This window comes from Cryptomeria japonica, chromosome 9 (genome assembly GCF_030272615.1).
Source record: "Cryptomeria japonica chromosome 9, Sugi_1.0, whole genome shotgun sequence".
In the NCBI taxonomy this organism is placed as follows: domain Eukaryota; kingdom Viridiplantae; phylum Streptophyta; class Pinopsida; order Cupressales; family Cupressaceae; genus Cryptomeria; species Cryptomeria japonica.
Window position 1 is genome coordinate 726,033,138 of NC_081413.1, and position 15,444 is coordinate 726,048,581.

Below are 15,444 nucleotides of genomic sequence, written 5' to 3' on the forward strand. Positions count from 1 at the left end.
TGCTTCATAGTTTTAGCCTTTGGCTATATTGAAAACACTAGAATATATACTACTGGTCTCTTTGTGAGTTGTAGAGTTGATATGTTTCATATGTTATGAGCTCTTGGACAACTTGATTTTCCTATTGGTTTATAGTTTCTCTTTATTTTGAGTTGTTGATTTCTAGAATTGTGCTTATTTCATTGTTTCGATGTGATGTTTGACATAAATTTTTGGATGTTTTAGTGGATATCAAATTTATAGAGATGTTTTTGTAGGTATTACATGTTAACCAAAATTTGTGGTGTGTATATCTATGATAAAACTCTATTCAAGGTGTTATAGATGAAGTTAGCTCTAGGTTTGTATGGATCCTTGGAGAGTTCTCATTGATCTATGGTTACTCCTATGTGGGTTTATTTGGAAAATTAGGTCTAATATGGATCCTAATTTTTTATCTTGGAAATACACATGATATACCTATTTTTATATGTTATGCATGATATTGATATCGGGTTGAATATATTTTTAGCTATATGAGATTGGAGCACTAACTATCTATTTCTCTTTTAAGATATTGGATGTGTTGATATTGTAATTTTTTTTTGATGTGGATTGTGTTAGATGAGAATTAGTATTTATAACCATTATTACATTGATACATTGATTGCAACAAGAAAATGATTTTTTGGAAGTACATGATATAGTTGTTGATTTGAATCCTAGCAATAGTTTATATTGCATGAGAAGCTTTGTTCACTTTTAGTGGAGTTTTGATAACTATTTTGGTCATGATATCATGTATGACTTTATATCACTTTTACCAAGATCTTTATGCATTTACATGATTCTTTCTATCCTATTTATTTCAATATTTTGGTTCTAAGTTGTTTTTAGAGTGTGTAGTGAACCATGGATAATTGATTAGAATATGTGTGGTATTTTGAAATGGTTGTTGGTGTCATGTGGAAAGATTGGATCCTGCCTTTAGATTGCAATGATAGCTTGAGATATTTGGTTCTAGTGATAGAGGATGTGTGGTATTGTATCTTCTTGGTTTGGAGATAATAGTTTGAATATTCCCTTTGGGAGCTCTTGGTGTTGAGTTCTTTGATTGTGTTGTGACCACACAGGATCTTTAGTTAGGAGATGGCTATCACAATGCTTGGAGATCCTAGATACATGGTTTGGTGGGAGCTTTGGTAGTGATTTGGATTCATCATTTGATAAGGATGGTTATATTCATGTGATTGGAGATGGTGAAATCCAAGTTTTCTAGGAGAACTCTCAAATTTTTGGTGAGGTGTTAGTTTATGATATACTCTTTGGAGCATATGATGTCCTTTGAGTAACTGTTAGAACATGATGTCATGTTTATGTTCTTGATTCTACAATTGGAACTTTGACAATGATCTTGTTTGTTCTCTTTGGTTTTTATAATTAAACATTTGCCTACAAATTCATGATTTTGCAGGGTTCTATTTGAAGTTAGAATGGATTGATTGGTGGATGCTCATGGAGACTATAGATAGAATTGGCTAAGGTTAATAGATCTAATGTTTTTTGGGATCATGCATTGTTACTCTTTCATGAGGATTTTAGTAGAAATACCGAGGAGCCTATACCTAGTTGTGGATGTAAATCTAGAATATACTTTAAGAGAATATCATTATTTGTTACATAGGTTAATATTGATTGGTGTTCTATGCACATGATAATCTATGGTTTAAGGATCTAGGATAAATGCACACCTCAACAAGTTAGATTAAAGCATGGTTTTAGAACCTAGGAAAGATTATTGCTTAAGAGGATTTAAGAGAATATCTTAAGGGTTCCTAAGAGGATGCATCTATAGTAATAAATAAATACTCATTAATACTCCTAAGCCACTAATAATACAAAATGAATTATTCACTACCATAACTTAGGACAAAAATCATTGCATTAGTTCAAAAACAATCTTTCTTTCAATTAAATCAATCTTTAACAATAAATTAAGTTCAATTAGCTTAATGACATTCATTTGTAGTAGTCATATTTCCATTCAATCTTGACTCTTTAAATAATTTTATTATTATTGATTCATGATCTCCTAGGAGCCAAATTATTTGTTAAGGAATTTGCACACCTCAACCCTAAAGTAGCAAAATAGGATCTAGAGGTTCACTAAATTTTTTCTACAAGTTATACACACAAGCGCGCGCATGCGCGCGCACGCGTATGTATATGTGTGTGTGTGTGTGTGTGTGTGTGTGTGTGTGTGTGTGTGTGTGTGTGTGTGTGTGTGTGTGTACATATACATATATGTACATACACATACACATATACACACACACATATGTATATGTATATGCATATGTATATACACAAACATACATATATGTATATATATACATATATGTGTAGGTATATATGTGTGTGTGTGTATGTGTATGTGTATGTGTATGTGTATGTGTATGTGTATGTATATATGTGTATGTGTATGTGTATGTGTATGTACATATATGTATATGTATATGTATATATGTGTATGTGTATATGTATACATATACACATACACATACATACACATATACACATACATATACATATATACATATACGTATTGGTATAGGTATATGTATATGTATATACACATACACATACACACACACACACACACATATATATATACATATGCATATGCATACACATACACACATACACATACACATACACATACACATATATCTTATATATGCATATGCATATGTATATGTATATGTATATGTATATGTATATATATATATATATATATATATATATATATATATACATATACATATATATATATGTATGTATGTATACATATACATACATACATACATACATATATATATATATACATATACATATATATATGTATATATACATACATATGCATACACACACACACACACATATATATATATATGTATATATACATACATATACATACATACATATACATACATATATATATGTATATGTATATGTATATGTATATGTATGTGTATGTGTATATGTATGTATTTATATATATATATATACATATACATATACACATACATATACATATACATATACATATACATATACATATATATATATATGTACATATACATACATACATACATACATACATATATATATATATATATATATATATATATATACACATGTACAAAAAAATCTAGTCATCAATCCCTTTAAGTCATTGATAATAGTCAAATTGATCATTCACATTTTAGCAATTTGTATAATGTTAGATGATCGAATATTTTACAAACTTATTAAAGATATATATTAGACCACATAGGACAAAATCATTCCATTAGGATGGTTTAAGGACCTAGGAAAGATGACATGACTTAAAGGGATTGAATAAAATTCCTTAAGGCCCTTCCTAAGAGGATGTAGATGGTACAAGGAAATCTAGTCATTAATCCCCTTAAGCCACCAATAATAGTCAAATTGATCATTCACATTTGATCAATTTTTTTAAACTAGAATCTAACATATTAGACCTAAAATTGAAACTTTAATCCAATCTCAAGATAATCCCATTTGGTGTATGTTTTTCCTAGAAATTTACCCTTTTTGTACCTTCAAAGTTTACTTTTTAGTATGTATTAAAATTGTAGTTAGATCTTAAATTTTGAAATTTGTACATGCTTGTTGAAAGATGTGCATGTATGTTTAGTGTCCTAAATTGTACTCCCTTACAATTTTGTCCTCATTTGGGCCTTCACATTGGTTCTCATCCCTTGAGGCCTGATTGGAGCCCCGATTCTTCTCACACCATGCACCAAACTCATTTTTATCAACATGCACACTTTTTCCCCCAACACTATGTGTCCCTGATTGGTTAAGACTAGAGTGCTAGTGCCCTAGTCATCAAGGACTAGAGCACCCCTTGCTTTGGTTCTCTCAATCAGGGCCCATTTTGGGGCCCCTTAACAATCATTTGAAATGGGTTAGAACCTAGATCTTGTGTCAGCTCATGTTGGAAAATTAAGTTGTTTTTTGAGTAGCAAGAATAAAAGGAGGTCTACCCCTCTCATTTTGATATATCTAGAAAACAAATCACACATCCATCAATCAATCAAGAATTCAAATTCAAGTGAGCAACCAATCAATCTTCTTTCAAGCATTGGAGATGACATTCATGTTCTATGTTTTACGAAGACTGCATGAAAACCTAATTCCTTGTGAAGAAAAATAAAACTTCATAAAAAGGTATAACGTTAGTGTTTCAATCATTTTTCAGTGTTTCCCTCTAAAGGAAATCATTTTCATTACAACCATTTCTTTTACATTATATTTCTATTTCATGGTTAATTCCAAAACCGAGGTTTGATCTAAGGAAAACTTTTATTCCGAACTATTTTTCCTTCTTTATTGTGTGCAGTAACAAGCATAGAGTTGCAATTATCAGGATCAACTTTATTCACAGAGATGAGTAGGTTCCCCTTTGGGATGAAAAATGTGGAGGACCAAGAGACGGGCATTCTAGTCCTGACAATTTAGGATGCCCTTTAGGGAATAGATCTGAACACTCGTATATTGCTCATATCTTGGTTTACAACTTTGTCTAACAACTATAGCTCACCATTTATGTATAATAGCTTCAATTTTAGCATATTTACCCTAATTTTAGCATTTTCACAATTCAAATTAAAAGAGGGAATCAAGATCCTAACTCAGTGAATCTAATCAAAATTCTTAGTCCTATCCTTGTTGATTTGAGGTTGGATCTATTAGGTTCACCCCTATTTAATGTAATTGGTACGTAAGCAAAAATTAAGGGTTTTACTTCATCATTGGGTGAAACCCTAAATTTTCACCACATTACATTTTGGTGAATCAAAATTCTTACACCTTAATTTATAATGTATGTTCTCAAATCTAATTGTTCATGTTCTTTCAAATTCATATTTGCATTTACAAGTTTAGTTTTCAATTGAATTACACAAATTTAGAGATTAGATTCATAAAAACCCTCAAATTTTTAATTCTAAAATTGAACTTGTGGTTTGTCTAGTTTGGATTCATTATTTTAGATTTGATTATTTATGAAATTTAAAATTCAACTTTACACTCATAGATCTAATTTTCAATTGAGTTACATAAATTTAGTGGTTGAATTTACAAAAACCCTGATTTATAATTCTAAACTTTGCTTGTGGGTTGCATAATTTTCCAAATATATTTTTAAATCTAATCTTTACGATATGCTATGCTATGATTTGGATACATTTATCTTTAAAATTTACAAATCAAATTGCTTAATTAATTGGTTACTCAATCATTTTTATAAAATTTTATATTGTTTAACCACAATTTTCAAATTCAAATTCAAATTTCCCTCCTTTGTGCATGAGTTTTACTAACATTAGTCCTACCTACAATATTCCCATGAGAATACATTGTAGAATTAAGGATTCCCAAGGTTTAACTACTAAGGATATGAAGCCTAACTTGGATAACTTATTTCATCAGAATGTTGGTGGTTCTTCTAATCCAACAAATGATGTTATTTATCCTCATTTTTTTCATAATTCTCATGATGTGGATGAATCACTAACTAGGTTTTCCATTGACCAATTGGATAAGATTGACAATGATTTTGAAAATCTTCAAGAATGGATGAGCCAATAATGCCTGAAAAGTGAGGTAATCCCATTGATTGAAGGATTAAAAAGAATGTTCAAAGTGATAAACTTGGTGTTGATTTGTTGCGTGGCCTTTCTCATATTGTTGACACTAATATCATGCTTATGAAAAGTTATGCCAAAGTCCTTGGTTACACCCAAGTTGCTAATCAAGTTAATCATTTCATTCCTATGCCTACATCCTTGTCTAGTGTGCCTACATTCACATCTTCTATCGTGATTACTTCCACACAAAATCTTAATCCTACACATGTTAGTCAAGGGGGAAACTTTGTTAATAAAAACTCTTTCATACCTCCTTTTGTGAGTCTTCCATTTGTGACCCAATCATCTCCCATACCTATATATTATAGTGTTCCACCTCCTTATTCTAAACCTCAATCTACATACAACAATGTTACTCCTCCATCCCAATCCAATATGATCAATTTATCCATCCACTAAAGCAACCATCAACAACTTAGCCCAAACTATTTCATCCTTGTAGCAACAAATAGCTTCCATTACACAATCAAAGTTTAATGTTCCCATATTTGATGTAGCAAGCCCATTATCCAATGACATTGTTTGTGTTGTCCCCCCTAAACATATGGAAGTCCCTCAATTGGAGATTTATAATGGAAAAATTGGTCCCTTGACTCAAGTGAAAATATTCCAAACTTTGTGTAGTGACTTTTCTCGTGATCAAATACTTATGGTGAAATTGTTTACTGGAACATTCAAGGATAAAGCTTTCCAATGGTATTGTTCTTTGCCTCCTTATTCTATTACATCATTTCAACAATTATCTAATGATTTCATTCAACAATTTCACAATAATATTGTTCCTAAAATTACTTTGATTGATTTGATTCATTGTAAGCAAGGTGTTAAAGAAAAAGTGACTGGTTTTATTGGTGGATATTGCTTATCCTATGCCCGACAATGATGCTCAAAGAATTTTTATTGCTAATTCACAAAAAGATATTAGGGATAAGATTCTCTTTTTCAAGTTTACTTCCTTTACACACTTGTGCATAGTGCTTCATAATTATCATCTTGAAGTGATTCAATTTGAATCATCTCCTTCAATGTCTTTGGTTGATAAGAATGAGAGTTCTCAATAATATTTTGTGAAGTTTAAACCGAATAAGGGATACATCAAGTTCAATGACAACAACAATACTCAAGTAGCAGCCATGCCATTAGGTGTGGCTTCTTTTTCCAAATAATTTAGAAAAGAATCTACTCCTCTTTCTAAGTCTTTGCATAGCACACTAGTATATTCGAGTCAAAATTTTGACGGCAAATCGTCGGAATTCTGACACAATTTCATTGCACTACCAACAAAAAAGCTGTCGAAAACTTTGTGTCGGAAGTTCCGACTATCCTTGTGGTCATTGCAATTCCGACATCACCTCCAACCTTTCCGATGGCCGCCATGGATGCTCATACCCCGAAAGAATACCGTCGCGATCTCGGCCTATTGTCGGAATTCTGACTCCAAAGGGTAAAATTCCGACAGAGGAGTGTCGTCGGATGCACAACATCCTCATCGGAACTCTCCTGGAGGCCATCGTAATTCTGACGGCGAGAGATGATGTGGGTCAAATGGCTTTGCTGTTGGTGAATGAAAGCATTGAACAAGTTCTATTTTTAAAATTTTCATTAAACATTTTAATTTATTTGATTCAGTGTTATTTGCAAAAAATGATTATCAATGATGTTTCGTTTCTCCAAGAATTGTCTAGGATCTTTCCATCAGATAATATGTAACATCGAATGACAAAAAAATTTCTTTACAAATGCTTATTTAATTTAATTATTATCTGAGCGTGAATTAAAATTTATATCTGTACGGAAGCAGAACATACAAGTTGAAGAGTCATAGCAAATTTCCTAAAAGAAAGCAAGCAGGCATTATCTTGAATGACATGGAAACAAGCTCATCAGCTGCCTAGAAGAGAGAAATTGGAGAATGGTAGAGGAAAGTGTTTAAGGGTGATAAATAGATAGAGAGTATGCAATACAAACAAACAATGTCTGGAGTGTCTGATGTGATGTCTCTAATTTATATTCGGAGGAACTAACTAGTTTTGGAGTTCCTATGAAATCTATTGGGCCACGCTTTGGAGGAAATCAATGTGTTCATGCAAGAAGCACCTTTTTTCTATTATGAGAATGATGGTTTTGCACCGAAGGATATTTGGAAGTCAATATCCAAAAATTTCTATAGTGTGGAACAAGAGTTGGCAGACTCGAAGTATAATTGTCAGCTTTCAAAAGACCAAGAGGTTATGTACACAACCTCCCAATAGAAGAGTGATTTCAAGAATTACCTCTCCCCCCCATGACTATTCAGGAAGCACTTCCTCAAACAAAGGACTATTGGCCTCCATGGGATCAAAGAAAAAAATTAAAGCATAGACTCTAGACGATGTGGTGGTGTCCTTCGTGAAGAACTCTACACTATTATTGAAAATTCATGAGGGAAACTGCAAGATAGTGAAGAGAAATACAATCTTGAAAAGTGGGAAGAATGGATCTTGGTTTCGATAGGGCCAAGTCAGGTGGCTCCTCTAGAGGTTGACAAGATAGAAATCATATTAGGATTTGAAAAAGATCACACTCGTGGAACTTCATGTGTGAGTGATCGATTGCGGTGTTTGGGTAATGCATTCCAAATAGATATTGTTGCATGCCATCAAGATAAAAGTCTTTAATCAAGACATTACCCTTTTGGAATGCAACTGTATCTATTTGGAATGCATTACCCAAACACCACAATCGATCACTCGCACACAAAGTTCCACGAGTGTGATCTTTTTCAAATCCTAATATGATTTCTATCTCGTCAACCTCTAGAGGAGCCACCTGACTTGGCCCCACCCAAACCAAGATCCATTCTTCCCACTTTTCAAGATTGTATTTCTCTTCACTATCTTGCAGTTTCCCTCGTGAATTTTCAATTATAGTGTAGAGTTCTTCACGAAGGACACCACCACATCGTCTAGAGTCTATGCTTCAATTTTTTTTTTTGATCCCATGGAGGCCAATAGTCCTTTGTCTGAGGAAGTGCTTCCTGAATAGTCATGGAGGGGAGAGGTAATGCTTAAAATTGCCCTTCTATTGGGAGATTGTGTACATGACCTTTTGGTCTTCTGAAAGCTGAAAATTACTTTGAGTCTGCCAACTCTGGTTCCACACTATAGAAATTTTTGGATATTGACTTCCAAATATCCCTCGGTGCAAAAGTATCATTCTCATAATAGAAAAAAGGTGCTCCTTGCATGAACACATTGATTTCCTCCAAGCGTGGCCCAATAGGTTTTGCAGGAACTCCAAAACCAGTTAGTCCCTTCGGACATAAATTAGAGATGTCACATCAGACACTCCAGACATTGTTTGTTTGTATTGCATACTATCTATCTATTTATCACCCTTAAACACTTTCCTCTGCCATTCTCCAATTGCTTTCTTCTAGTTAGTTGATGAGCTTGTTTCCATGTCATTCAAGATAATGCCTGCTTGCTTTCTTTTAGGAAATTTGCTTGCACATGACTCTTCAATTTGTATGTTCAGCTTCGATATAGATATAAATTTTAATTCACGCTCAGATAATAATTAAATTAAATAAGCATTTGTAAAGAAAAGATTTAGTCATTCAATGTTACATATTATCTGATGGAAAGATCCTAGACAATTCTTGGAGAAAGGAAACATCATTAATAATCATTTTTTGCAAATAACACCGAATCAAATAAATTAAAAATGTTTCATGTAATTTTTAAAAGTAGAACTCATTCAATGCTTTCATGCATCGATGACAAATTCGTCTGACCCACACCATTATGCATAATAGAACAAATCAATATAATAGGCTTTGATAAAGAATATATACAAAAATATGAAAGAACATTAAACTACCATTACAAACCCATAAACCATTAAATAGTGAAAATAGATATAAATTTGTAAATGTCTCCATATAAACACCACAACCATAACCAAAACAAAAAAAATTCTTACCCACAAAAACTTAGCTAGTGAGTTGCAAGTCAACAACATCTCTCAGATGATCAAACTGTTTCTTAATTTTGTTCTTCTGGTTAGTCAATGGATTTAGTTGCATGTTCAAGTTTTCTATTTAAAGCCTTTTGTTTCCCTATATTTGAGACATAATAAAATTCTTGCGAGTAGGAAATTGATTCAGGAGTTACGTGTGAAGAATTTGGCAAAGTAAATGATGACAATCAAACTCAAATTTTATCTGTCTTGATTAAAGAATTTTATCCTGATGGCATTAAATTAAAGTTCTTTCTCTATTTTTTGGTGATCTCTGGAGTAGAGGTTGCTTTGCATCGACCTGAGATACATTTAACTTGTGTTGTATCTGAGGAAATATGTATCCTAGGATGATGCAATACAACCTCTGCTCCACCAATACCAGATAGAAGAGAAAGTACTTTAATTTAAAGCCATCACGATAAAATGCTTTCAAGACATATATTAGGTATAAAAGGAAGCCTACCCTGTCATTTGAAGGGGTTTACCTACTGTAGTCACATAAATCTGTCCATTTTAATTAAATGAATATTTCGTATTTATTTGATTAAAAATCCACTAGCCATCAATTAATTAAATTAATATTTAATTAATTCATTCCCAAACATTCTTCTATTAATTAAATAAATTATTCGATTTATTTTAATTAATTCATTAAAATCAAATTCCCATTAATTAAATAAATAAAATCAATTTATTTAATTAAATCCCCCTATTCCTCTTTTAAATAAATTAACATTTATTTAAATCATTTTAAAACCTCCCCCACTTGCATTTTCCTACAAATGCAACTTACACACATTTATTGAAATAAATGAATTTTTATTTTAAATAAAATCCTATTTTCCCTCACCCACCAAATCCACTAGCAAAATCTAATCCCCTTCTAGATTCTTCTAACCCCTTCCTAATTAGCCTAAACCATTTCCTAAATATTGTCACATTCCTAAGCAAAATGGAGTCACTTCTCAAATGGCCCAAAGTCTTGGATAACCATTGAAGGTTTTCAACCTTCAACCACCAAAAACCCCAAAGTCTTTGAAAACCATTAAAGGCTTCCAACTTTCAACCACTTAATTCCCCAAAGTCTCCAATAACCATTAATGGTTAATTCAACCCTCCCACATGGTTAAAACATTTGTTTTGACTCAACCTCTACCCAACCACAAAGGTCTCATCAAGCATTTAATGCTTTGACCATGATTATCTCTTAATCATTTGCACAAAGGTTTATCCTTGGATTAACTCCTGATCCAGTGGGTAATCCTAATTTAGGCTTGACCCTTAGCCTTTAGATAACCATGAAGTCTTCTCAGGCCTTTAATGCCTCCAACCTCTTCTTTCAACCCAATCCTGTGTTGACACTTGTCACCATTTCATTGGTGCAAATTGTGCACATGGATCCCCAACTTTCAAGCTTGACCCTTGATTAAACCTTTCAATCCTGGCCATCCATTGCTCCATTTTTCCTATAAATAGAGCCCATTCCTTCATAATCCAGATCCTGAAAACTTGTATGCATTTAGACTATAGCCATTTTAGAGAGCATTTTAGCATAGCATAACTAAATCTTGTCTTTTTAGTTAAAATACATCATTTTAGCATTACTATTAGCTTTTCATTTCATATTTGGAGCTATTATACAAATCTCAATCCTCCATAAGCATCCATAGTGCAAAAAGCTGCTGAGAGCTACACTATTTTGGAACTTGGAGAGGAGAGGAACAAGGGAGAAGAAGCTAAGGCCATGCTAAGAGGCAGTTGGAGATGTCTCATGATCATTTGTTCTATTTATTAGATATATTTAGCATGTTTCTTTTAGTGTCTCTTTTGGAATGCCTTCATTTGTGTTTAGTTTTTGATTGATTAACTCTAACATCTTGTGTGTTTTGTGTTGATTGATCAAGAACTAACAATTGTGCCATTTAGGAGGGCATCACCTACAATTCAAGTGATCTCTTAATTATAAAATCAATTCAATTCCAAGTGAACATGCAATCAAGCATTCATCAAGAATTGAAGGAGAAATCAAGTTAATAAAGATATTTAATAAAGATATCATCTTTTAAATTAAGAAATGGGCAGGAGATTAAGAATACAAACCTTCCATATTGCACACTTCAAGGTATATTAAAATCAATTTAAAGTGTATTCATTTAGGGACCTTTCATAAAATATTCTCAACTTACATATCATAAAAGGATCTTAAAGTATTCATTGTTTATAATGATCAGAATTTGGTTGTTCCATACACCTTCCTTTACTATTTTAAAAATATCATCGACCAAAATATTGTGCAGCAGTAGTATGGAGTGCATTTCATCTATTTTATGTCTAAATATTTCATCATACCACTTTCTTTCCAAAGGTGATTGATCAATTGCGGTGTTTGGGTAATGCATTCCAAATAGATCTAGTTGCATACCATTTATCTATCTTGATTAAAGACTTTTATCCTAATGGCATTAAATTAAAGTTCTTTCTCTATTTTTTGGTGATCTCTGGAGTAGAGGTTGCTTTGCATCAACTTGGGATACATTTAACTTGTGTTGTATCTGCAGAAATATGTATCCAAGGACGATGCAATGCAACCTCTACTTCACCAATACCAGATAGAAGAGAAAGTACTTTAACTTAAAGCCATTAGGATAAAATGCTTTCAAGACATATATAAGATATAAAAGGAAACCTACCCTATCATTTGAAGGGGTCTACCTACAATTCAAGTGATCTCTTAGTTATAAAATCAATTCAATTCCAAGTGAACAGGAAATCAAGCATTGAAGGAGAATTCAAGTTGGTGCAGGTGCATTTGGAAGACAAAAGGACTCAATGAAGCCATTAAAGACTTTTGAAGGTCTTAGGAGTGAAGAGCCAATCAATTATGATGTCTTAAGGGGGCAGCCTTAAACAACACACACTAAGATTTGACTACTTAGGTGTGTTGTGGGCCCATTCCTTCCCTTGACGTCCCTTCCCATTTGTTTCCATTCAAAAGACAATCACTGTTAGCATTTGAATTCAAATAGTGTTCTCACATTTGACTGCATAGAACAAAGCAAATGGCATAAGAAACTCTCATCTACCTCACAGCTATCATAGAATACCTCCCCGAGGAGATATTCTCATGTCCTTTCCTGCTTTATGTTGTTAATGAAATACATAAGTGTCCTCACAATGCAGTTAATGCAACAAATAGATTTCTATTTTGATCAGTTTTATTTGCCAACGTACTCTCTACCTGTGCCAAAATGGGAGCTTTGGAATAGAACATGGGCTTCCATCAAAGCAGAAGGTAAGGGAAATTAATATCAGATGCTTACGGTTGGAAATGCTCTATTTGACATGTTTGGAAAATGAGGAAGTATAGACATGAAAGCGCATGAACTGTTTAGTGAGATGCATCAAAGAAACGTGATCTAATGGAATGCTATGATTGCAGGATATGCACAAGATGTGTTTGAAATGGATTTAGAAACTTCCAACCAAATGTGATTAGTGAGTATAGATGTTGTAGTGCAACTGCCCAGGTACACATGCATACAAAATATGTAAGCTTAGATAAGGCACATGAACTATTTGACATAATGCCTAAAAGATCACCCAATATCCAATGACGGTTGGGAGAAAGAAAACATCAATTTTTTGATAATCTTAAATATTTCTTTATTCATCACTATAAATCTATTATGAATTTAGTCTCAATATTGCAGAAATTTATTCTATTATGAATGCAATATTTAGGGATGTAATCTTTATATATTTTTTTTAATTAGGAAAAGGTCCTAATAGAATCCCTAACTAATTAATCTAGAGAAAGATACCACTAAAGAAAGAAATTCAATCCTCACCACTATGGTCTTGAAGGCTTTTAAGACACTTGGATTCCTATTTTGGCTCGCTTTTCCTTGAACCTATGTTAAGATAGTAAACTAGTTTGAGAGAATCTATTGGGTGGGAAATTGTGTATGGTTGCAATTATTTTCATGCATGGAAAGTGATTTAAAGTTTGGACCAATAGAGGATAAGTATTTCTTGAACCTTCAAGGACATGTGTAGAGCACCGCATGGATGTTTCTCCATTATTGAACTCTTTGAATATGTAAGTAAATTATTTTTGGTTGATGACACAGTAAGTGTGGTATTTGTCTTTTTGATATGTTGTGTATAATATTAATCAAATATAGAATTTTTTTGATGCTATATACACTATGTTTTGGATTGAATTTAGGTAAGCGAAGAGGTAATGGAAGAATAAAAGAGGTATACAAAGGAAGAAGAGTGAAATAGGTGGTTTGGGATGGAGGTTACAAGTATATATGATAATTCGTATGGATAATTTGTTGTCTATAAAGAGGCAAATAAGCTATCACAACTTCAACATGAATGAATGCCTCATCTACAGAAGCAAAAGGTACCTCTAATGGTTTCAAAATTTGTCAAAATAGTTATGATATACCAAATAATCAAGTGGAATATCCTTTAGGTAACTAATATTATCTTCAAACTATTTATTTTGATTTTCATCATATCCTTTCCATGTGCATTTCCCTTGGTTTTAGTCCCATTTTTTCTTTATTTTATTCAAAACAAAATTTATAGATGCCTCTACTTGTCTCACCACTCATTAATTGTTTGGGATTTTCATCCCATTCGCCAAGTTTGGCATCTATTCTAAGACTTTGTGTCATGGCCAAGCTAAATTATTTGCCTCTAGTTTCTCTCCAATCTAGTCACCTAGTAGCATGTGAAATCTATCTCTTCCTAATTATTATTCTCTCCATCTTGTTAATGACCATTTCATTAATGAATCCTTCCACATAATTTTGGATAAGTGAGAGAATGTTAGCTCAAGGAATCTTTTCAATCCTCTTTCAAGATTCTTTCCCAAGTAATAATCTTGCATATTGGAAAATAAATTATGCTTCTATTTTTCCAAGCTACTCTTCCTTATAATGTTTAGATTTATTCTAAAGTGCTCATTGTGACTCATGTTTACTACTCTTCCTATTAGTCTCATTCCAATATCTCCTACAAAAATATGGAATGATTACATTTATATTTTATTTGTGTCTCCTAAATATCCACAAAATTTGGAACAATAATACAATTTTTTAATAATATTTAATTGTAAAAGAAAGGATTAAAATGGAACTAAACACTCTAAATAAATTAATCAAGGTTAAAGGGATAAACTAGGATCAATTCATGAAGGCAAGATTTGTTATCTCAAAATTAATAGATTCATGCAAGAAAAGAAATATTAAATCTAGAGATAAAATTCTTGAAAAATTTAGCTAGCTAAAAGCGAAAGAATGTTGTGAAGCTCTCATTTTTGCACAGACTGGCAAAGGTTGTAGAGGAGAAATCACTATTGAACTTACCCCTGTCTCATATAACCCTATGTTGGCTAGGCCCCATAATAATTAGAAGATCCTAATTACTATTGTCTTAAACCTTGCATTGATTGTTACAATTTCATAGCGAATTGAGTTAATTAGTCCATTAGCGAGATTGGGAAAGAGTTTGGTATTGAGTTAGGTGTTGGTGGAAGGTTTAAGGAGGTACACTATCATCATAATTAATGTTAGAGAGTGTTGTGTGAAGAAGAATGGCCACGAAAGGAGTGACTGTCCTAAGTGCTTGAGACTGTCACAAAAAGTGAGTGTTGCAGCAGTGAATCTTCCTTTGACCTTTGTGTGTTTGGGAGGGTAAAGACCCACATATC